The sequence below is a fragment of the Budorcas taxicolor genome, chromosome X, assembly GCF_023091745.1.
Source record: "Budorcas taxicolor isolate Tak-1 chromosome X, Takin1.1, whole genome shotgun sequence".
NCBI classification, from domain to species: Eukaryota; Metazoa; Chordata; class Mammalia; order Artiodactyla; family Bovidae; genus Budorcas; species Budorcas taxicolor.
The window spans coordinates 1,388,458-1,411,504 of NC_068935.1; the positions used below are offsets into that span (position 1 = coordinate 1,388,458).

Genomic DNA, 23,047 nt, shown 5'->3' on the forward strand with positions numbered 1-23,047 from the left:
ACCAGGACAGAGCAAATTTGAAAATCATAAACACTTATGATTAACTTCTAATATAATAACTTCAATCATTTCTACCACAAATTTCAATTAACTGTTCAACTGAAGTTTTTGTTTGATTTCATACCATTATTAGAGGGTTATTCTCATGTAAGTTAGAAGAATAAGATGAGATAACAGCCAAGAAAATAAGGAGAAAATGGGTCTCTGATCAACCGACTAATTCAACAATTTGTCCCTGATATGAGAATATAAAAAATCTTTCAATTATAAATTTAATATTTAAAATAATATACAAATCACTGCACTCCACAGATCTGGAGTTTAGGCTGAAAGAAAGGTTATTTGCCCAAAGTTATACAAATGTGCACTTAGGCTAAAAACCAGTCTCAAAACTGAATCTTGCATGAGAGCTTGCCTTTTGTTCTGCCCATTCTTTCAGGGAACATTCTGGAAGAATATTGACATGCAGTGATTAAGCCCTAAAAGATCCTAAGAATCAGAAACTTTCTTTGTTTGAATCTCAGATCTGTTCCTTACCATCTTATCTGAATGTCAGTTTTCTTATCTATTAAATAGGAATGAAATAATACTTACAAACTTAGATATTTGTTGAAGAAATACAATGACTGCAAGAAAAACCTTCTTCTCACATACGTGCAACAAACAACAGTGCATTGTAGTTGTTTCTTTAATTGGAAATGTATAGTTGTGTAATTTAATAAAAAATACTACTTCATTTTACATTGGATAAATAATTTATGTGGTCTTACATTTAGATCTTTAACCCATTTTGAGTTTTTTTGCCTATGGTGTTAGAGACTGGTCTATATTACTCAGCTATAAAAAAAAGAACACATTTGAGTCAGTTGTAATGAGGTGGACGAAACTGGAGACTATCATGCAGTGTGAAGTAAGTCATGAAAGAGAAACGTCAATACAGTATATTAACACATATATATGGAATTTAGAATGATGGTAATGACGATCCTATATGCAAGGCAGCAAAAGAAACACAAATGGAAAGAACCAACTTTTGGACTCTGTGGGAGAAGGGGAGGGTGGGATGATTTGAGAGAATAGCATTGAAACATGTATATTACCATATGTAAAATAAATGACCAGTGCAAATTTGATGCATGAAGCAGGGGACTCAAAGCCTGTGCTCTGGGACAACCTAGAGGGAGAGGTTGGGGAGGGAGATGGAAGGCAGTTTAGGATGGGTAGACATATGTGCACCCGTGGGTAATTCATGTCAATATATGGCAAAAACCATCACAATATTATAAAGAAATTACCTTCCAATTAAAATAATTAAATTGATTAAAAGGTAAATATAGAAATAAATAACTTCTTATTGAGTTTCAGAAATGGTGAAGATAAATTTATTGGTGTCCATCTCGGATCATTGGGAAAATTTTCCCCACATACATGTACATTCATGTACACACCGAGAACTAAACCACAAAGACCTGAAATTAGAGCTAAATTTTATTGATAAGATTAACAAATTTTGTTTAAAAGTTTTTTTTTAATAAGAATGTGTGTGTGTGTGTGTGTGTGTGTGTGTGTGTGTGTGTGTGTACATGCTTAAGTGGCTTCAGTTGTGTATGACTCTTTGCAGTTCTATGAACTGTAGCCCTCAAGCTCGTCTGTCCATGGGATTCTCCAGGCAAGAATAAGGGAGTGAGTTGCTATTTCCTCCTCCAGGGGATTTTTCTGACCCAAGAATCGAACCCATGTCTCTTGCATCTCCTGCATTGGTCGACAGATTCTTTACCAATGGTGCCACCTGGGAAGCCCTACCTTAAATATACGTGATGCATAAATAGTTGAAACAAAGAAGTGCACATTTACCTTCCATTATTTGATGTAGGGCTTTTGACTTTTATTTAGATATATGTTTTCTGGTTAGTCATACACTGGTTAGAGTCATGCATCATCTTTATTACACAAACTACACCCATAATACATAGTCTGAAACTTCCAGTTTTGAATCCTATGAAATATAATGTGTATTTAGCAGCTTTGAAAAGCTTTATGAATATGAAATTTTATAGTACATTTTCTGAATCTTCTGCTCTTATGTTACTTAGACATAATTCTCTGATGAATTTTAGTGACAGTTGATCTTTATAATTCTGAAAAGTTCAATTTGATCTTCTTTGAAGCAATTACTTTATATTCACATTGTATTAGTTAGCATAAGATTTTAATTAAATGAAATAAATTTAAAAGCAAGTGTAGTGATATTAGCATGTCTTTGAACACATATCTAACTTTTCCTAAGCATAAAACTCATTTTGGCAGCAAAAAGTAAATGGAAGTAGCAACATCCTAATTAGGTAGATACAGCTTACAGAGGTCAAAAGTCAATGTTTTATTCAACAGAAACAAAAAATGAACTTTGTTTGACCAATGAACTGGTTAAGCAGAGATCTGTCAAAAGAGTTTAATTTATTAATGTTAGCATACATGCTATATCAAAGTAGGACATCTGATTATGGCAAATATCAATCAAATTTAACCCCATATTTACATATCTAAACTGAAATTTTGATGAAAAGTCATTACAATACATTTCATCATTTTAATGTCTAAAGAAGTTTGTTTGCAGTTTGTGTATATCCACCATAACTACTTGACTGCTATCTAACAGCTACACCAAACTTTAATCATAGATACAAGGCTTTAAATGAAAAAAAGTACATATGAATGATTTTTAGAGTAGTTAAAATGAATGCATCTCAAATTTTCATGTGCAGATGGATCACCTGTGGGATGTTACTAATGGAGATTCTTTTTCAGTAAATTTTCATATTTTATATATACACACACACACACAAACACACACACACACATATATATATATGTCACCAAAGTTAAAAAAAAAAAAAGGCAAAAAATTATATTGACACCAGGTACCACTCCAGGCCAATGTTATCATTTACTCTTGGAATAGAGCCTGAAAATGGTATTTTTGCTATATTATCCAGTGGATTAAATGTGTAGGTTAATTGGAGAAGTAGGATTTAAACAGAAAAACTTAAAAAATGCCTTCCAATCATTTACCATTTGGATTCCAAGAGAGTTCCAGAAAAACATCTATTTCTGCTTTATTGACTATGTCAAAGCCTTTGACTGTGTGGATCACAATAAAGTGTGGAAAATTCTGAAAGAGATGGGAATACCAGACCACCTGACCTGCCTCTTGTGAAACCTATATGCACGTCAGGAAGCAACAGTTGGAACTAGACATGGAACAATAGATTGGTTTTCTAAATAGGAAAAGGAGTATGTCAAGGCTGTATATTGTCACCCTGCTTATTTAACTTCTATCCAGAGTACATCATGAGAAACATTAGACTGGAAGAAATACAAGATGGAATCAAAATTGGTGGGAGAAATATCAATAACGTCAGATACGCAGATGACAGCACCCTTATGACAGAAAGTGAAGAGGAGCTAAAGAGCCTGTTGATGAAAGTGAAAGAGGAGAGTGAAAAAGTTGTCTTAAAACTCAGCATTCAGAAAACGAAGATCATGGCATCTGGTCCCATCACTTCATGGCAGATAGATGGGGAAACAGTGGAAACAGTGTCAGACTTTATTTTATTTATTTATTTTTTTGGCTCCAAAATCACTGCAGGTGATGATTGCAGCCATGAAATTAAAAGACACTTACTTCTTGGAAACAAAGTTATGACCAACCTAGATAGTATATTGGAAAGCAGAGATATTACTTTGCCAAAAAAGCTCTGTCTAGTCAAGGCTATGGTTTTTCCAGTGGTCATGTCTGGATGTGAGAGTTGGACTGTGAAGAAAGCTGAGTGCCAAAGAATTGATGGTTTTGAACTGTGGTGTTGGAGAAAACTCTTTAGAGTCCCTTGGACTGCAAGGAGATCCAACCAGTCCATCCTAAAGTAGAGCAGTCCTGGGTGTTCATTGGAAGGACTGATGCTGAAGCTGAAACTCCAATACTTTGGCCACCTCATGTGAAGAGTTGACTCATTGGAAAAGACCCTGATTCTGGGAGGGATTGGAGGCAGAAGGAGAAAGGCATGGCAGAGGATGAGATGGCTGGATGGCATCACTACCTCGATGGACATGCATTTGAGTGAATTCTGGGAGTTGGTGATGGAGAGGGAGGCCTGGTGTGCTGCAATTCGTGGGGTCGCAACGAGTTGGACATGACTGAGCAACTGAACTGAACTGAAGAATTCCTTAGAAGAAATGGATTAGCCCTCATAGTCAACATAAGTGTCTGAAATATAGTACTTGGGGTGCAGTCTCAAAAACAACAGAATGATTTCTGTTCATTTCCAAGGCAAAACATTCAATATCATAGTAACCCAGGTCTATGCCCCAATCACTAATGCTGAAGAAGCTTAGGTTGAATGGTTCTATCAAGACCTACAAGACCTTCTAACACCAGATAAAGAGGTTCTTTACATCATAAGGGGCTGGAATAGAAAAGTAGGAAGTCAAGAGATACCTGGAATAACAGGTAAGTTTGACCTTGGAGAACAAAATGAAACAGGGTAAAGGCTAACAGAGTTTTGCCAAGAGAACACATTGGTTATAGAAAACACCCTCTTCCAACAATACAAGTGATAATTCTACACATGGACATCACCAGATGGTTAATACTGAAATCAGACTGATTATATTCTTTGCAACCAAAGATGGAGAAGCTCTAAACAGTCTGAAAAATTAAGACTGGGACTTGACTGTAATTCAGATCATGAACTCCTTATCGCCAAATTCAGACTTAAATTGAAGAAAGGAGGGAAACCTACTAGACCATTCAGGTGTGACCTCAATCAAATCTCCTTAAGATTGACTATGCAATGGAAGTGACAAAGAGATTCAAGGGATTAGATCTCACAGACAGAGTGCCTGAAGAACTATGGACAGAGCTTCCTGACATTGTACAGGAGATGATGATCAAAACCATCCCCAATAAAAAGAAATGCAAAAAGGCAAAAGTGGTGTCTGAGAAGGCCTTAAAAATAGCTGAGAAAAGAAGAGAAATGAAAGGCAAAGGAGAAAAGGAAAGATACACCCATATGAATGCAGTGTTACAAAGAATAGCGAGAAGAGATAAGAAAGCATTCCTCAATGATCAATGCTAAGAAATAGAGGAAAACAGCAGAACAGGAAAGACTAGTGATCACTTCAAGAAAATTAAAGATACTAAGGGAATATTTCATACATCAGTTCAGTTCAGTTCAGTCGCTCAGTTGTATCTGACTGTTTGCAAGCCCATGAGCTGCAGCATGCCAGGCCTCCCTGTCCAGCGCCAACTCCCAGAGTCCACCCAAACCCATGTCCATTGTGTCAGTGATGCCATCCAACCATCTCATCCTCTGCCATCCCCTTATCCTCCTGCCCTCAATCTTTCCCAACATCAGGGTCTTTTCAAGTGAGTCACCTCTCTGCAACAGGTGGCCAAAGTATTGGATTTTCAGCTTCAACATCAGTCCCTCCAATGAACACCCAGGACTGATCTCCTCCAGGATGGACTGGTTGGATCTCCTTGCAGTCCAAGGGACTCTCAAGAGTCTTCTCCAACAACACAGTTCAAAAGCATCAATTCTTCAGCGCTGACCTTTCTTTATAATCCAACTCTCACATCCATATATGACTACTGGAAAAACCATAGCCTTGACTAGACAGACCTTTGTTGACAAAGTAATGTTTCTGCATTTTAATATGCTGTCTAGGTTGGTCATAACTTTCCTTCATAGAAGAACACAATAAAAAACAGAAACGATATAGACCTAACAGAAGCAGAAGATGTTAAGAAGAGGTGGCAAGAATACACAGAAGAACTATGCAAAAAAGATCATAATGACTCAAATAACCATGATGGTGTGATTACTCACCTAGAGACAGGCATCCTGGAGTGTGAAGTCAAGTGGGCCTCAGGTAGCATCGCTATGAAGAAAGCTAGTGGAGATCATGGAATTCCAGTTGAGCTATTCCAAGCCTTAAAAAATGATGCTATTAAAGTGCTGCTCTCAACATGCCAACAAATTTGGAAAACTCAACAGTGGCCACGGGACTGAAAAAGGTCAGTTTTCATTCCAATCCCAAAGAAAGGCAACACCAAAGAATGTTCAAACAACTGTGCAATTGCACTCATCTCACATGCTAACAATGTGATGCTCAAAATTCTCCAAGATAGGCTTCAATAGTACATGAACCAAGAACTTCCAGATATTCAAGCTGGTTTTAGAGAATGTAGAGGAAGCAGAGATTAAATTTCCAACATCTGTTGCATCATAGAAAAGGCAAAAAAATTCCAGAAAAACATTAACTACTTCTTTATTGACTATGCCAAAGCCTTTGACTGTTTAGATCACAACAAACCGTGGAAAATTCTTCAAGTTACCCAGGCACTTTACCTGCCTCCTGAGAAATCTGTATGCAGGTCAAGAAGCAATAGTTAGAACATGGAATAAGGGACTGGTTCCAAATTGGATAAGGAGTACTTCAAGGCTGTATATTGTCACCCTGCTTATTTAACTTATATGCAGTATGCATCATGTGAAATTCCAGGCTGGATGAAGCACAAGCTGGAATCAAGATTTCTGGGAGAAATATCAGTAACCTCAGATATACAGATGACACCACCCTTATGGCAGAAAGCAAAGAACTAAAAAGCCTCTTGATGAAAGTGAAAGAGGAGAGTGTAAAAGCTGGCTTAAAACTCAACATTCAGAAAACGAAGATCATGGCATCTGTTCCCATCACTTCATGGCAAATAGATGGGGAAACAATGGAAACATTGACACACTTTATTTTCTTGGGCTGCAAAATTATTGCAGATGGTGACTCTGGTCATGAAACTAAAAGACCCTTACTCCTTGGAAGAAAAGTTAAGGCCAACCTAGACAGCATATTAAAAAGCAGAGACATTAAATTTCCCGACGAATGTCCATATAGTCAAAGCTATAGTTTTTCAAGTAGCCAAGTATGCATGTGAGAGTTTGACCATAAAAAAGCTGAGTGCCAAAGAATTGATGCCTTTGAACTGTGGTGTTGAAAAAGACTCTCGACACTCCTTTGGACTGCAAGTAGGTCAAACCAGCCAATCCTAAAGGAAATCAGTCCTGAATAGTCATTTGAAAGACTGATGGGGAAGCTGAACCTCCAATAATTTGGCCACATAATGTGAAGAACTGACTTATTAGAAGAGACCCTGATGCTGGGAAAGACGGAAAGCAGGAGAGAAGTGTACTACAGAGAATGAGATTTGGGGTGGCATCACAAACTCAATGGACATGAGTTTGAGCAAGACCCAGGAGTTAGTAAAAGACAGGGAATTGGTAAAGACAGGGACTGGATGGTGCAGTCCATGGGGTTGCAAATAGTTGGACACGACTGGGCAACTAAACAGACTGAAGAGTGAAGGAGATGCTTCCCTAGTGGCACCGGCTGTAAAAAATATTCTGCCTGCAATACAATAGACCGAGGTTAGATGCCTGGGTCGAGAAAATCCCCTGGAGAAGAGCATGGTTACCTCCTCCATTATTCCTGCTTGGAGAATTCCATGGACAGAGGATCCTGGTGAGCTACAGTCCATGAGATCACAAATAGACACAACTAAGCAACTAACACACACACATACATACACACACACACAAGAATGAAGCTAAAGTTTTTATCTTGTTTCCATCAGTTTTGTCATGAGGTAAGAAAATGTATTTACTAAGGAGGCACATTCTCAAAACATTGTTAAGCTAAATATAACAGAAAAGCCTTCATGATAAGAAAAGCAAAGAAGCTTGATTAATAGTAATTTGATTAAGAGCCAAAAATTTCTGGCATTGTAATTTGTTTGAAAGTGAAGTGAAAGTGAGAGTCACTCAGTTGTGTAAGACTCTTTGTGATCCCACAGATTATACAGTCAATAGAATTCTTCAGGCCAGAATACTGGAGTGGGTAGCCTTTCCGATTTGTTTATGGTCATTTATTTAACATTATTTCTTTGAGGATCACAAACTACAAGACAGATGAAAAGCAAAATTTTCCTTTTAATCATGTCAAATTCTTGGGCTAAATTCAATTATTTTAAAATTCTCAAAATAAAGGAAACAGGGAGGCAATCAGCATTTATTTAAATGGGTATTAAAGTTTCATCTGCTAATTATATTGTAACATTTTTATGAATCTGAGAGCGTTCATAGAAATGATATGAAAGCTGAACAGGTAAAATTATTTTTATCACACATGGATATGTGAATTATATTATATGTTAATATTATCTGTGTATTATATGTATGGGCTTCCCTGGTGGCTCAGTGGTAAAGAATATCTCTGCCAGTGCAAGAGATGTGAGTTAGATCCCGGAATCAGGAAGATCCCCTGGAAAAGGAAATGGCAACTCACTCCAATATTCTTGCCTGAGAAATTTCATGGACAGAGAAGCCTAGGGGACTACAGTCTGATTCATGTATAGACACATTTAGCTAAACAAAACATTTTACAAAACAAAGAACATAAATATCAGGATCAGATTGTCTGAGTCCAGAAATTAGCAGTTTTGTAAGCTTGGGTAGATTTAACCACTCATTTTGTGAGTTCTTTAACATGCACAGTAGAAACTTCCTGTGGGAACAAAGATGAATTCATCCTGACAGAGTGTATAGAAATGCTATTTGAACACTATGGTTCAAAACTGAGATGACCTAAAAGCAAAGCAAAATACAGATAATATTATGATATATTACTTTGGGCATTTATATGTCTTCCTTCTTTTACTTCTGTATCCTTGTTTTTGTTATTATCTCTGTCCTGCTTTTATAAGTTCCTTGACATACTTAGGGAATGACCCATATAGAATTATAATTGTTGAATATTTATAGAGATGTCAATATTTATAACTGTATTTGAGGTACAAAGTTCCTCTTTTAGATCTATCTTAAAAATGTGACCGGTAATGATACATCTTATTCAGTATTAAATATTAAAATGGACATTATACATTAATGATAAAGACCAAGTGACTTCCTTGATTGCTAAGTTAATGGAAACTAGAGAAATGACTTAATTTTCCTGCTTTGTAATAAACATTTGATTTGTACTCCTGCATGCCATAAAGATGCAGTATACAGAAGTGATAGAAAATATAGCTATGAAGTCTATTCTGAATTTGGTCCTAATTAACATTACTTTAAGAAAATATAAGATGGTGAAGTCTTGTCTCAGTTTTTTAAAGTATAAATATGTATTGACCTTACAAAATACTTTGTCAATAGAGGTTATATAGAGTGTTGTTATAGATATTTGAAAACTAAGTCCATGATCTTTCTACTCAGTTGTCAAATTTAGATACTTTAAAAATGCCATCAAATTCAAAAATCATAAAATGGAATCATCCCAACTTTTTAGTTGACAGAATGAAATTCTTTTTCTATTTTGTGGTACTACATATAGCATCTTTTAGACATTTCCCTATTGTCTCATAAATTATTTCTGATACAATCTAGAGTTTAGATGTCCTTTGAAAACCAAAGAAAGCATTTCTTTTTTGAAATAGTATTTAAAATATTTACAGTCTAAAATTTAAGATTTGTAAAGTGATTTCAGGTATAGTAATTCAGGTGAAATTTACATGGACTCTAATTTTTTGACCTTTGTAATATCAGTATTTTAAATGATTACAACCTATTTGCTATATAGATATAGATATATGTATGGAGACAACAAGTTAGGTGTTTTATCATATTCTAAAATTTAAAGTACCAATAATAGTTCCACTGAGCTGATTTTCTATAATCTGTAGAGATAATTTGCATCAATCACCTTTAGTAAAGTGACACCTAGCTTGGTCATTTTAAAGCAACTCACTGTGGTTAGGCCATTTAGACAGCAAATCAATGCTAGAAGGATAAAACGCTCAACAGTGCCAAATAGAGGCCTGTACATTAGCATGCCTTCCATTACATACATATTTTTCAATAGAATATAAGTGTCAGGTGATCTGGGAACATTTCTTTCCTTTCTTTTTTTTTTTTTTTTTTTTTTTTTAACAAAAGTTTTCTCAACACATAGCAAGACCTGAAACATAATAAATGATACATCTTTTTGGTCTAATGAATATCAGAGATGTTTTATTTGGTATTTTAGATTTGAGAATTCAGCCTAAACAGAGTCAGAAAAAAAGTGTTCTTTCTTCTTTAATCTTAAAGATTAAAAATCATAGAGGATGTAAGGTTCCAGAAGCTTTAATTGGAGAAGTGCCCATGATTTTTTAAACCAAAGCAGTGATGCAGAAGGATGTTCATTACAACAGGAATACGTTATACAGAAGTCTGATAAAAAAGCAATTTAGAAAATTTGTCATAAAAATGTGAGAAATGGGTTAGATACAAGCATATATTACAGAATTTTATCTTTCATCCTTAGATTTTGTTTTGTTAATTTTCACTTAGCTAGATTTAGCATCACAGGGTGATTGTGGCATACTGACATTCAAATGTTTCAACAAGTTTTCATTCACTCGACAAATATTTGTCAAATATTTAACCGTGCCAGACACTATTTTAGGTTACTCTCTGTGTAAGCCTCTCCTAAATATACCATTGCATGTTAGCCTTAAACAAACAAACAAAAAATTTTGACCAAAAGTATTGTGAGACAATTTACTAATAAATTACTACATGTTTATAAATGTATATTTTTCACCCCAGAATGTTTGGATTTTGATTAGGCATGGCGTGAAAATCGTTTCACTTATGTAAAATATTTGTTCTTTGAGACTTTTTTGGTCAAGAATTTATATATATTTATTATTAATATTTTAAGTTTAATGTCACCATGTTTATTTATTTGGGATTCCCTGGTGGCTCAGATGGTAAAGCGTTTGTCTGCAATGCAGGAGACGCGGGTTCAATCCCTGGGTTTGGAAGATCCCCTGGAGAAGGAAATGGCAACCCACTCCAGTACTCTTGGCTAGAAAATTCCATGGAAGAGCCAGGTGGGCTACAGTCCGTGGGGTCACAAAGAGTCGGACGCGACTGAGCGACTTCACTTCACTTGTTTATTTATTAGTGTTAGGGCTGCATTATATTATATGTTTATGACTCCTAAAGTTATTGATTTAGATTATATAGTTAATTTTGAATTATATCTTCTTTCTAATGTATCTCAAATTATTTGAACTAAAGAGTGAAATGATAGCTGGGGATGTCCTGTGTTCATTTTTGGAAGTGCCAATTTTCAAAATAAAAGAGTTTTATAATGGGTTTTTGGAGTTTATTGATAACCATATATGGTGTAATGTTGAAACTATGTGTGGGTGTGTGTGTGAGAGTTGCTCAGTGTGTCCAACTCTGTGTGACCCCATGGACCGTAGCCCTGCCAGGTTCCTCTGTCCATGGAATTCTCCAAGCAAGAATACTGGAGTGGGTTGCCATTCCCTTCTCTGGGGATATTCCCCACCAAAAGATCAAACCTGGGTCTCTGAATGATGCATTAGCTTTATTTATAGGAAATAAAGTTAAAAAAATAGAAATGCATGCATATTTGGTTCAAAACCACATATCAAATTCTTGTTTCATTTAGTTAACCTGAAGGAAAAATCTGTATTGTAAAAAAACAAAACAACTTTTAGTAGGAAAAGTACTCTACTCTTAGACCTTATTTAGATCAAGTAGTATTTATTATTTAAAATATGAGTATGTTTATCTTTCTCTTCACATTTGAAATTCAGGCATAATGTTTCAAATTACAGGGAAAAGATCAGATTGTTCTGTTATTAGACACATACATTGTGGTTTGGATATTTAATTTAATTACAAAATTTCCCTTTAATTTTTACCAACAAAAGTACTTGTAAAACCTGAATGTAATTTAAAGAAATATAAATACAAATTTTATTTTATTTAAGAAAATACTGTAGAATCACTTTTAGACTTTTTTTCAGTGAGTTTTAACTGTGCAAAATGAGTGAACACTGGTTACTTCTCTGCATGATCCAGTACAAGCATAGAGACAGAACAGGAAAATACTGCTACTTAGGGATCAGGGGCTAGAAAGAATATTGTAGAATGTCCCTTCTTACACATTCTGTGTCATAATGGTTCATCTGAGTGTAATGAGCATTAAAGGATTATAGGATTGGCATACATTTTAAGTAAATGGCTTGGTTAGTCATGCTTTAGTTTCTTTTAGACCAAATTTCAGTCAGCTTCTTAGTAATGCTAATTTACGTATTTGACACAATTTGTATGTTGGTTCCCTACTCTAACTAGCAGAAACATTATCATTTTATGTCTGAAGAAACTTAACTAAGTAAAGGGAGAGATTAATTCTTAGTATCTCATGCAAATACAGAATCAAATGTATATCTATATGAAAGATTTATGTTTCCTTTCTTATTATGTAAAAAGTAGATCTTAGGCAATATTTTAATCTTAGGTGACATGCTTTTATTTTGAAAATACCAAAACATAATATTCATATTTGAGTATTCAAAAAGTCATTACTTTGAATCTGTGCCTTCTAATCATGAAGTGCAGATGATTTCTAAAGCAGATAACATTTGGTTTATTCAAAAAATATTTTAGCATGTCTTATGCAGTCAATTAATCTGTCAGACTGGTAACATAAATCCTTCATACTCCTCTTCCTGTGCATGTAAACTTTTATTAAATTCAGTTTGAAATTACTTACTTCTACTTATTATTTCCTTTTCATGTTTGTGGCACTGTCTTTTACTTTTTGTTCTTTGTTGCCATAAAATATTTGTATCATCAAAAAAGATTGGTTCTCCACAATAGTTACCCAGGGTTTCATCACATGGAAAATATCTTGCTTACTCCTAAAATCTATAGCCAGATTTCCATATGTCAGGTTTATCCTTTGACATTTGAAATATAAAACTAAATAAACTTATGGATATTAATTATGTGTGGATATTGCCATTAAACACTTAATTTTAAAAGGATTTGGATTTTTAAAATGTTTCTTTTAATATTAAACAAATATGAATTTGGATTTTATTTCCTTTTTTTAACTGTCCTAATGGAAATATAAGACTTCCAATACATTTACGGCTTCCCAGGCGTCTCAGTGATAAAGATTTCTCCTGCCAATGCAGGAGATACAAGTTTGATCCCTGAGTCAGGAAGATCCTCTGAAGAAGGAAATGGCAACTCACTCTAGTATGTATTCCTGCTAGAATAATCCCTTGGACAGAGGAACCTGGAGGGCTACAGTCCATGGGGTCACAAACAGGTGGACACAACTGAATGACTGAGCACAACATAATACATTTACTTTCCATTTTTTTTCAATATAATGTCACAAATAGTTAAAAAATAAAACTACCATGAGATTATTTATTCATTTGTTTCTGTCCTTTAATAACATGACCAACACAGTTAATCAAAGACATAGATTCTACCCCCAAGCAATATAGTTAATATATACAACATTTGTTAAGGCTTTTTTCTTCAAATAGACCACAGTAGATTCTGACATCCAGACCTCTTCTTCTTCTCCTTTTTTTTTTTTTTTTAAATTTTACTTTATAACACTGTATTGGTTTTGCCATACATCATCATGAATCCGCCATGGGTGTACATGAGTTCCCAATCCTGAACGCCCTTCCCACCACCCTCCCCATACTATCTCTCTGGGTCATCCCAGTGCACCAGCCCCAAGCATTTTTTTTCAGAAATGACGATTGTTTCAAGGTTAACTCCTTTCTGCAAACATTAATATTCAACATGTTAATAGCCAGTTACTTCCAAGAATGAAAGTTTCTGCCAAAGCTTGTGTTCTGTACTATCATCACAGAAGTCTCAGTAAAATAATATATTAGAAAGAAAGAAATAGAAAATAAACAAAAAGTTTCCAATTATTTAAAAAAATATCAACTTGATACTATGATTAAACTGATATTAATTCACAGTGATTACAACAAATCACAACTTCCTAAGTGCTGACATAGCATATGAGAAGATGAAAACATATTCATAAAGAGAATCATCAAGTCGGATGGCACTTTGAATACCATATTTTTCTTTCATTTTTGCCTTAAATATATGATCTGGAGAAGGTAATGAAAAACCACTCCAGTATTCCTGTCTAAAGAATCCCGTGGACAGAAGAGTCTGGTGGGCTACAGTCCGTGGGAGTCGCAAAATATGTGATATGTAAATATTGAGATACATTATAAAGTAACCAGTTTATTTCACATTTTCTAAGTAGTACATCTAGATACATCTCTTTAAATTGATGCACTGGGAAAAATAATACCATCAATTAATAATGTTCACTGTCTTTCTCATTTTGCAGAGAATTTTAAAGTGAAATTAATAGAACATTGCTTTAGACAACTATACAATATTTATTAATAGTGAAAGGTAGAATTTTATAGAAATTAGTTCATATTTCTTATGGATTTTTAAAAAACATGCTTCTGTGTATGAAAATTGTACCAACTTCTGCCCAAAATAGAATTAAAGCAGATATTTTTGAAATAGTTACTTTATTAACTATGCCCTTTTCTGGTTTTCTATTTCATATATTAAATATATATATATGCATATGTAATAAGAAATATCCATAATATATTTATAATATAAATAGAGATGTTCATATAGTTTAAAAATTTCTCCATGAAATATTTTTGTCTTTAACCTGTACCTTAAATGATATGCAGAGCCTAATATTTTTAGCAATGCATATATGTATATATGCCATGACAAAGTACTCTGTAGAATTCACAAAATTGATTTCCACTAATGAAATATTAACTTCAAGTGTTTTAGCAACCCTGATATCTTGTCCACTTATGCTATATAGAGATTTTAATTACCTACTATTTTCTTCCTACTACAGCAAATTTTTAATTACTTTGTTATCAAACAAATAAGTTGGTGAAAATATGAAAGAAAAGTTTCAAAAGTTTTTTTAATCAAAAAAGTAAATTCTTTATAAAGAAACATTTTATTATATTATAGTACATGTCTCTAGATGTAATTAAGGTTTATCTCTTATTTTTCTGTGTGCAACTCATATAGGTTGTTGACAGGCCACATAAAGCTTCTAAAATTGGATAAACTGATTAAAAGCAAATCATATTAAATTTTACAAAAAAAAGATTAAAAAATTAAATCCTCTAGTAGTGTACAAATTTTATACTATTATAACTTGGATGCATATATTTTGTATGCATTAAATCAAGCAAAGGGACATGCTTTAAAAATTAATTTCTCTATGGACCCCAAACCCAGATACACCATCAAGTCTTATTTTAAAATGGTCTTAATTTAGAATTCTTTCACTCAAGAACAGATTGAGTGTTGCTGCTGCTGCTGCTAAGTCACTTCAGTCGTGCCCGACTCTGTGCAAACCCAGAGACAGCAGCCCACCAGGCTCCCCCATCCCTGGGATTCTCCAGGCAAGAACACTGGAGTGGGTTGTCATTTCCTTCTCCAATGCATGAAAGTGAAAAGTGAAAGTGAAGTCACTCAGTCGTGTCTGACTCTTAGCGACCCCATTGACCACAGCCTATCAGGCTCCTCCGTCCATGGGATTTTCCAGATAAGTGTACTGGAATGGGGTGCCATTGCGTTCTCTGGATTGAGTGTTAAAAAGTGTGAAATGTTTGAGAGTTGCAATTGTCTCAAACATTTTGGAGAGCTTAGAGACATATTTCAGAGATATTTATTTTTTTGTATTTTCTTTGCTGGATGAAAAAATAATGTATCCAGCCCCAGGCTTTTGTTTTCGGAATTTCTCAAGATCATTTACATTTGCATTATTTTCAAGACTGCTTCATACCTTTCTCAAAGTAATGTAACTAGGGGCTTGATAGGACCTTTCAATGAACTATGAAATCATTTATATTTCCACTTTTTATCTCTTGAAAAGTTCAGAGTTCTTCATGTTTCAGTTTTCTTGAGAGTTTTGTCTGTTTATGTTTTTGAGGTTGGGAGTAGATTGTACAATTTTTTTTTTTTAAATTTACAATGAATTTTTTTCTTTGCCCAAAAGATACATGGGTAGAAATTTTAATATACAGAGATGAGAAATGCATATTGGAAACAGTGCTTTTGTTGTAAGTAAGATACACATTATACTAATTACCCTGAAGCTTTTGTATCTGTAGCCTTAATGTTTCACATGATATGAACAGAAAATGTGACTTGAGGTTCTATTTTGTGGTTCAGAATTTATGCAATCTACAAAAGTACAATAATGCTGTAGCTTATTATTAGTTTTGCAATCAAGAGGAGATGCACTGAGGTGATTTGAATTATACATCAAGAAGAATTGGAATTTTTTGGCACATCTTGTAGAATGCTTTAAAATTAACATTATTCAAATAAAACTAGATATTGGCCCATTAATGTGGCATTAAAATCTTTAAGTACACTATATATACTGATTCCACTATATTCCATGAACGTGTGGCTTGGCATAAGAAAATATATGAGGAACGTGTTCTCAAAAGTTAGTCCATAATAACTTCAGTTCAGTTCAGATGAGTCGCTCAGTCGTGTCCAACTCTTTGTGACCCCATGAATCGCAGCAGGCCAGGCCTCCCTGTCCATCACCATCTCCCAGAGTTCACTCAGACTCACGTCCATCGAGTCCGTGATGCCATCCAGCCATCTCATCCTCTGTTGTCCCCTTCTCCTCCTGCCCCCAATCCCTCCCAGCATCAGAGTCTTTTCCAATGAGTAAACTATTCACATGAGGTGGCCAAAGTACTGGAGTTTCAGCTTTGGCATCGTTCCTTCCAAAGAAATCCCAGGGCTGATGTCCTTCAGAATGGACTGGTTGGATCTCCTTGCAGTCCAAGGGACTCTCAAGAGTCTTCTCCAACAACACAGTTCAAAAGCATCAATTCTTCAGCATTCAGCCTTCTTCACAGTCCAACTCTCACATCCATACATGACCACTGGGAAAACCATAGCCTTGACTAGACGGACCTTAGTCGGCAAAGTAATGTCTCTGCTTTTGAATATACTACCTAGGTTGCTCATAACTTTTCTTCCAAGGAGTAAGCTTCTTTGAATTTCATGGCTGCAGTCACCATCTTCAGTGATTCAGGAGCCCCCAAAAATAAATCTGACAGTTTCCACTGTTTCCCCATCTATTTCCCATGAAGTGATGGGACCGGATGCCATGATCTTTGTTTTCTGAATGTTGAACTTTAAGCCAACTGTTTCACTCTACTCTTTCACTTTCATCAAGAGACTTTTTAGCTCCTCTTCACTTTCTGCCATAAGGGTGGTGTCATCTACATATCTGAGGTTACTGATATTTCTCCTGGCAATCTTGATTCCAGCTTGTGCTTCTTGCAGTCCAGTGTTTCTCATGATGTACTCTGCATATAAGTTAAATCAGCAGAGTGACAATATACAGCCTTGATGCACTCCTTTTCCTATTTGGAACCAGTCTGTTACATGTCCAGTTCTAACTGTTGCTTCCTGACCTACATACAGATTTCTCAAGAGGCAGGTCAGGTGGTCTGGTATTCCCATCTCTTTCAGAGTTTTCCACAGTTTCTTGTGATCCACACAGTCAAAGGCTTTGGCATAGTCAATAAAGCAGAAAGAGATATTTTCTGGAACTCTCTTGCTTTTTCCATGATCCAGTGGATGTTGGCAATTTGATCTCTGGTTCCTCTGCCTTTTCTAAAACCAGCTTGAACATCAGGGAGTTCATGGTTCATATATTGCTGAAGCCTGGCTTGGAGAAATTTGAGCATTACTTTACTAGCATGTGAGATGAGTGCAATTGTGCGGTAGTTTGAGCATTCTTTGGCATTAGAATATCTATTATATATTAGGTTTTAGGTGAGTTGAATCTTGATATATCAGATTTTTCTCTATATTCAGTTCAATTCAGGCACTCAGTTTTGTCCGACTGTTTGTGACCCCATGAATCGCAGCACACCAGGCCTTCCTATCCATCATCAACTCCTAGAGTTCACCCAAACTCATGTTCATCAAGTCGGTGATGCCATCCAGCAATCTCATCCTCTGTCATCCCTTTCTCCTCCTGCCCCCAATTGCTCCCAGCATCAGGGTCTTTTTAAATGAGTCAATTTTCGCTTGAGGTGGCCAAAGTATTGGCGTTTCAGCCTCAGCATCAGTCTTTCCAATGAACACCCAGGACTGGTCTCTTTTAAGATGGACTGGTTGGATCTCCTTGCAGTCCATGTGACTCTCAAGAGTCTTCTCCAACACCACAGTTCAAAAGCATCAATTCTTTGGTGCTCAGCCTTCTTCACAGTCCAACTCTCACATCCATACATGACTACTGGAAAAACCATAGATTTGACTAGACAGAACTTTGTTGGCAAAGTAATATCTCTGCTTTATTTTTTTAATATAAATTTATTTATTTTAATTGGAGGTTAATTACTTTACAATATTGTATTGGTTTTGCCATACCAATAATTGGCCACAGGTATACACGTTTCAATATGTTATCTAGGTTGGTCATAAGTTTCCTTCCAAGGAGTAAGAGTCTTTTAATTTCATGGCTGCAATCACCATCTACAGTGATTTTGGAGTCACCCAAAATAAAGTCTGACACTGTTTCCACTGTTTGCCCATCTATTTCCCATGAAGTGATGGGACCAGATGCCATGATCTTTGTTTTCTGAATGTTGAGCTTTAAGCCAACTTTTTCACTCTCCTCTTTCACTTTCATCAAGAGGCTCTTTAGTTCTTCTTCATTTTCTGCCATAAGGGTGGTGTCATCTGCATATTTGAGGTTATTGATATTTCTCCCGGCAATCTTGATTCCAGATTCTGCTTCTTCCAGTCCAGCGTTTCTCATGATGTACTCTGCATAAAAGTTAAATAAACAGGGTGACAATATACAGCCTTGACATACTCCTTTTCCTATTTGGAACCAGTCTGTTGTTCCATGTCCAGTTCTCACTGTTGCTTCCTGACCTGCATATGGGTTTCTCAAGGAACAGGTCAGGTGGTGTGGTATTCCCATCTCTTTCAGAAACACTGTGATGTACTGAGAGATAGTGATGTATCAATATTGGATACTTATTGAAAACAGTATACTTCAGTTGACTATAGTTGCAAAGATATCTGATTACCTCCAAATGAATGTCTTTAAACAAGTTTTCAAACCTTATTTACATCCAAAATGATGAACTTTTAAGATTTCAATAAAGTAGCTTTATTTTGTCACTTTAAAAAAATTATACATGATAAAACAACTCTAAGTACTACTCCTTTGTTGAAGTAAATAAAAGTTATAGATTGGTGCTTGATACTTGATCAACAAACATTAAACCAACACCATCAATTTTGTGGTGAGCTCTGTTGACATTTAAGCTATTCAAGCAGTATTTATTTATCAATAATTTTTTCAAATTTAGCTAGACGTGTCTAGTGCATATTGGGTATTTAAGCATTTATGTTTATATTTTGAAGGAACTAATAGAATATGATTGTATAGAGTAAAGAACATGTTTTAGTATTGTTTTCATGATACGTTTTTGTAATTTTTATGCGACAAGTAGGAGCTACAATTTTTACTATATACTGCATGTTTCCTTAATTTAAACCTTGTAGTACAAGAATCCTAGCAATTCATATTTTTATTAATTATTTATGTTATTTACTAATTATGATATTTCTTCTAGTAATAATTTTAAAAATATATTTAAAACTTAATTATATTTCAAAGTAAGCACATATAGAACCTTAAATTTTTATGTGATTATTGCATTTGTGTAAGTAAAAATAATGATACCTAAAATGTATTCAGACTAATTAATGCATTTATTAATACATTGATTCACTTATTAAATACATTGCTGAATATTTCATAATCTAAAATAATTTTCTTGATGAAAGCAAATTTAGCTTGTTAGATACATTCACTTTATTTATTAGTAAAATTTAAGTGACATACAAATGATAGAAACATTCATAATATAACTTTGGTTGGATTAACAAAAATATTTGTTCCAGTCATAGTGATTCACATTGAGTCTAGTGTCTCAAATTAGATGGCTGGATGGCATCACGGACTTGATGGATGTGAGTCTGAATGAACTCCGGGAGATGGTGATGGACAGGGAGGCCTGGCGTGCTGCGATTCATGGGGTCGCAAAGAGTTGGACACGACTGAGCGACTGAACTGAACTGATGCTTATATTTCGATTTTTCAAAAATCTCAATTAATGTGAATACTTCAAAAATATCAATGATAAACCTTTAAACATTTAGAAGTAATTGCACTTTAAAGATACATTTGGAGTTGGACTTTATTCTCTGTAAGAATCTTCAGAATTATAATGTATGTATCTATTAATTTCTGTGTTAGCATCTGAGTACTTATATTGCTTTAGAGGGAGAAAGTGTTTCCTTTTATGACTATGTTTTGTGTGATGAATTAAAGTCTCTCTTCAGAGTTGGTCCTGAAAATTTTATTCAGAAACTGCTTATTGTCCTGAATTTAAAGGAAAGTTGATCTATATTTGATTTTCCAGGTTTATAAATCAATTTTCACTTTTCAGTTCAGTTCAGTTCAGTTAAGTTGCTCAGTCGTGTCCGACTCTTTGGACCCCATGAATCGCAGCACACCAGGCCTCCCTGTCCATCACCAACTCCCGGAGTTCACTCAGACTCGCATCCATCGAGTCAGTGATGCCATCCAGCCATCTCATCCTCTGTCGCCCCCTTCTCCTCCTGCCCCCAATCCCTCCCAGCATCAGAGTCTTTTCCAATGAGTCAATTCTTCGCATGAGGTGGCCAAAGTACTGGAGCTTCAGCTTCAGCATCATTCCCTCCAAAGAAATCCCAGGACTGATCTCCTTCAGAATGGACTGGTTGGATCTCCTTGCAGTCCAAGGGACTCTCAAGAGTCTTCTCCAACACCACAGCTCAAAAGCATCAACTCTTCAGCACTCAGCCTTCTTCACAGTCCAACTCTCACATCCATACAGGACCACTGGAAAAACCATAGCCTTGACTAGACAGACCTTAGTCGGCAAAGTAATGTCTCTGCTTTTGAATATACTATCTAGGTTGCTCATAACTTTTCTTCCAAGGAGTAAGCGTCTTTTAATTTTATGGCTGCAGTACCATCTGCAGTGATTTTGGAGCACACAAAAATAAAGTCTGACACTGTTTCCACTGTTTCCCCATCTATTTCCCATGAAGTGATGGGACCAGATGACATGATCTTTGTTTTCTGAATGTTGAGGTTTAAGCCAACTTTTTTGCTCTCCTCTTTCACTTTCATCAAGAGGCTTTTTAGCTCCTCTTCACTTTCTGCCATAAGGGTGGTGTCATCTACATACCTGAGGTTATTGCTATTTCTCCCGGCAATCTTGATTCCAGCTTGTGCTTCTTCCAGTCCAGTGTTTCTCATGATGTACTCTGCATATAAGTTAAATAAGCAGGGGGGCAATGTACAGCCTTGACGTCCTCCTTTTCCTATTTGGAACCAGTCTGTTGTTCCATGTCCAGTTCTAACTGTTGCTTCCTGACCTGCATACAGATTCCTCAAGAGGCAGGGTAGGTGGTTTGGTATTCCCATCTCTTTCAGAGTTTTCCACAGTTTATTGTGATCCACACAGCTTGGGAGCTAAATGTCTCCTGGCATAGGTTTTAAAAATGTGTTTGTTTTCTTTTTCATTGTTGTCATGTCACTTGTTTGCTTCTTTTATTTGTACTTCCTTATCCTTAGAAATTCTAAGTCTAGACCCATCACATTAACTTTTTTCTGATCTTTTCAGTTACCAAATTGGAACGGATTTTAATAGCTAAGTTCTGGTTGCAGTCTTAAAAATGAAAACAAGCACATTATTACTTCTCTACTTAAGGCAGCCTTTCTTTATCTCTCCAGTACATTTAAAACCTTACATTTAAATATTAAAGGGATTAAAAATATATATTACAGGAATTGATTATTAATTCGGATAATAAATGAAAATATTTTGTGTGTGTGAGAGAGAGAGGGAGAGAGAGAGACTTATGATTGAACTAGAACTATTATTTGAATGGTGCAGGGTTGGGGGATATTATTTTGAAGATCAATCCTACCTAAAGTGTCTGTGAAAGCACTGCTATATTTTTTTCTTTTCTGTTTCACTTTGTACCACCATTAAATTACATTGCTTACAAATAAAATAACTTCTGATGAAAAATAAATGTGCCATATATATGTCAATGACACTTAAAATGTTGTGCAATTCTCTCTAATCCCTATTATTACATAGAAACATTATTTTCACTTCTACTTTTCTGTCTCTGACATATTCCTTCTCTCTATTTCATATATCTTTTATTTTATAATATTCAAATTTTATTCAAAATTTAATTTTAAACAAGTTCAAAATGTTTAAATATTTTGTTTTAGATTCATGTTATTGAATGCATTAGAAAATCATTTTTACTATTATCTTTAAAATTTTACAAAGAATAAATCAGATTTATTTGTTCAAATCAACACATATCAAAGAATTTATAAATATATAATTAGTTTGTTTAAAAATAGACTATGCTATTTGTTCTTGATCAAGCATGATCTCACAGTGTTTTGAAGGAAGTCACTTAAAAATACAATTAGAATTTATCTGGATAACAAGTGTTGATAAAATGATATTGAATTCCACATTTCTAGTTGTGAGAAATAAATAAAATTTTAGTAGAGAAAATAGCTATATTATAGAAAATGTGTCTTAACCAAGAAAAATACTTCTGTCAGGTCATCTAATGGTAGTGTCTGTTGATTTTTTTTTTTTTTTCGTCATATTTTCCACATCAGATTTGGAGGAAAAGCAACCTGTGAAGTCAATGTTTTCCTTAAAAAGTCAATACTTTTCCTGTAGGAATTTCCATGAGAAAAAAATGAAATTTAAATAAAGGGCTATACTTTGTTATCATAGGCAAAGAAGCTAGAAAATCTACTGAGTTCTTGCAAAATGTTAAGTTCAACAATACATTGCCTCTAGGGGAAGAATCAGTCATTAATTCCTAAGAGGCCAGCATATAGCATAGGCTTTGTCAGATTTTAGAAACATACTTGGTCAGAT

The 23,047-nt window shown here is 35.0% G+C and overlaps 1 protein-coding gene across 1 annotated transcript in view; it reads left to right on the forward strand.

Annotated features, from left to right (window-relative positions):
* PCDH11X (protocadherin 11 X-linked) overlaps positions 1–23,047 on the forward strand; it is a 924,479-nt gene that overhangs the window by 701,970 nt on the left and 199,462 nt on the right. The window lies entirely within an intron of this gene.